This window comes from Myotis daubentonii, chromosome 1 (assembly GCF_963259705.1).
Source record: "Myotis daubentonii chromosome 1, mMyoDau2.1, whole genome shotgun sequence".
In the NCBI taxonomy this organism is placed as follows: Eukaryota; Metazoa; Chordata; class Mammalia; order Chiroptera; family Vespertilionidae; genus Myotis; species Myotis daubentonii.
The window spans coordinates 138,783,343-138,786,513 of NC_081840.1; the positions used below are offsets into that span (position 1 = coordinate 138,783,343).

The window sequence follows — 3,171 nt, forward strand, 5'->3', positions numbered from 1 at the left end:
ACAGCAGAGGTTTTCATGGCTTTGGACTCCAGCAGCAGGATGGTGAAATCCTTCCTGCAGCGGATCTTCAACAGCCCGTGCTTGGCCAGAGAGAAGACTGAGAATAAACCTAGTGCCACCATTCATGCTAGCCGCACCCTGCCCCTCATCAAGCCAATGTCTTTTCTGGAGAGTTCCAGGGTCTCCCTTGGTAACCTGGGTCCAGGGCCTCAGTGGTGCTCCTGATGTCCCTCACCTAGCTCTCAGGTGGGCAAAGGAGTAGTCAGAAAGGTCACAATCTTTCAGCTAATTTATTTTACTCTAATGCTTAAATGCCTGGTGCACAAAATTCATGCACTCGGGGGGGTTGGGGCTCAGCTTAGCCTGCACCCTCTTGCAGTCCAGGAGCCCTCGGGGAATGTCCAACTGATGGCTTAGGCCTGCTCAGGCAGCTGGACATCCTTAGTGCCCACCACCGCTGCTGCACTTGCCAGCCTTGAGCCTGGCTTCTGGCTGAGTGGCGTTCCCCCTGTGGGAGCTCACTGACCACCAGGGGGCAGCTCCTGTGTTGAGTGGCATTGGGTCAAAACTGGCTCTCCAACATCCCCCGAGGGGTCCCAGATAGAAAGAAGGTGCAGGCCAGGCCGAGGGACCCCACTGGTACACGGTCGGGGCCGGGGAGGGGCGGAGGAGTTTGGTCAGCTGTGGGGGGATTGCAGGAGGGCTCCAAGGCATGTCCAGTGCATCTTGCTCAGTCCCGATCAGCTGCAACCCAGCAGCAAGTTAACCTACTAATTGGAGTGTCTGCCTCTGGGTGGTCAGTGCATGTCATAGAGACTGGTTGACTGGTCAACTGTCTGCCACCTGGTGGTCAGTGCACGTCATAGCAAGGGGTTGAGCAGACTAAGCATATCATTAGCATACTAGAGGCCCAGTGCATAAAATTTGTGCATGGGGGGTGGTCCCCTCAGCCCAGCCTGTACCTTACCAATCTGGGACCCCTCAGGGGTTGTCCGACATCCCTCTCACGATCCTGGACCACTGGCTCCTAATCGCTCACCTGCCTGCCTGCCTGGTCACTCCCAACTGCCCCCCCTGCTAGCCTGGTCACCCCCAACTGCCCTCCCTGCCAGCCTGGTCACCCCACGCAGCCTGCTTGTTCAGTCGTTTGGTTGTCCCTCACTGACCCCCCTGCTGACCTAGTCGCCCCAGGCAGCCTGCTTGTTCAATCATTTGGTTGTCCCTCACTAACCCCCTGCCAGCCTGGTCATAGGCAGCCATCTTGTGAGGGTGGAAGGGTTAATTTGCATATTACCTCTTTATTATATAGGATTATGCTTTGATTGGTTGAACAGATGACCGGATGACTGGACACTTAGCATATTAGGCTTTTATTATATAGGACTAGAGGCCTGATGCATGAAATTCATGTAAGATTAGGCCTTCCTTCCCCTGGCTGTCAGCACTGGCTTCCCTCTGGCACCTGGACTGGGCTCCCCTCCGGCTGCTGGCAGGTACACAGGACCTGGGCTTCCCTCGCAGCCCCAGCTTCATCTGGAAGGTCGTCCAGAAGGATGTCTGGTCTAATTAGCATATTACGCTTTTATTATTATAGATAGGCTGAATGTAGCAGAGGAACCAACGTCTAATAACAAGAGGAGAATTCTCAACATCCAGACCAGGTTCAACAGATGCCAAACATGGTAACTGGAGAGCAGTGCTAAGCTGCCGCTGCCTCTACCTGGAGATCCCAGGCGGTGCTCCGTCAGAGGGGAGCAAAGACAGCTTCCCAGTTCTTGAGTTCGCCGAGGAGCAGCTGCACGCTGACCATGTCGTCTTTTTCTTCAAGAACCGTGATGACAGAGCTGCTCTGACAGAGAACCGTGATGACAGAGCTGCTCTGCTCCGTAACTTCAGCTTTATGGGCTTTGAGATTGTGAGATGGAGCATCCCCTTGTCCCCAAGAGACGTGACATTTGCTTCATGGCCTACACGTTTGAAAGAGAGTCTTCTAACCAGGACGAGTAGCAGCTGTGCCACGTGCCACCACTGACAGATCACCACAGATCATAGCCCTTTGTGTCTCACTCTGTGCGGGTCGTGTGACCAATTGCTCCACAAGGATGCAAATGCCAGGCCTGCTCCCTTCTTCTGGGCTTGTCTTCATGTTGTAATTGTGCAAATAAATGCTCACTTCAGATTAGCGGTACATTTCTTGAAGTTTAATATTGTGTCTGTGATACTAAAGTATTTGCTTTAATTCTAAATATAAAGTTATATTTTACTTTTTTATTGCTGCTTTAAGTTAATACAAATTATCCTCGACTTTGAGCAGAAGTTTCTTATTTGAAGTTTTGGAAATATTTTTAGATCTTAACTTGGAAAGACAGGTATTAATCTAACCTTTTATTGCTTTCAAATCTCTGAATAAAAGTGATTACAACTAGAAAAAAACTAATTGTTGATAGATATGTTCTTCTTGCCATTTTATTATTAACACTTGTCATCTTTTTTTTCCCCTTCTTCTTCTTAAAGACCTTTAAACATGTAATACTAGTTTGGTGGTAATGAACTCCTTCAGCTTTTTTCTTGCCCTGGAAGCCTTTATCTGTCCTTCGATTCTAAATGATAGCTGTGCTGAGTAGAGTAATCTTGATTATAGGTCCTCGCTTTTCATCATTTTGAATATTTCTTGCCACTCCCTTCTGGCCTGCATAGTTTATGTTGAGAAATCAGCTGACAATCCTAGGAGAGCTCCCTTGTGGATAACTAACTGCTTTTCTCTTGCTGCTTTTAAGATTCTCTTTGATTTTAACCCTTGGCATTTTAATTATGATGTGTCTTGGTGTGGGCCTTTTTGGATTCATCTTGTTTGAGACTCTACACTTCCTGGTCCTGTATTTCTAAATCCTTCACCAGGTTAAGGGAGCTTTCAGTCATAATTTTTCACATAGGTTTTACAATTCCTTGCTCTTTTCTGCTTCTGGAACCCCCATGATGGAAATGCCCCTACACTTAAAGTTGTCCCAGAGGCTCCCTACATTATCTTCTTCTTTTTTTGTGTGTGATTCCTTTTTCTTTTCTTTTTCATTGAATTTCTTGGGGTTATATTGGTTCACAAAACAAGTGTACAACTCAACAAAACATCACCTCCACAATATATCATGAGCCCATTGCCCCAGGTAAAATCTC

General features: G+C 48.0%; 1 pseudogene; it reads left to right on the forward strand.

Moving 5' to 3' along the window:
• On the forward strand, positions 1 to 2,007 carry LOC132226864 (ornithine decarboxylase antizyme 1-like; annotated as a pseudogene).
• Positions 2,008 to 3,171: the final 1,164 nt, after the last annotated feature.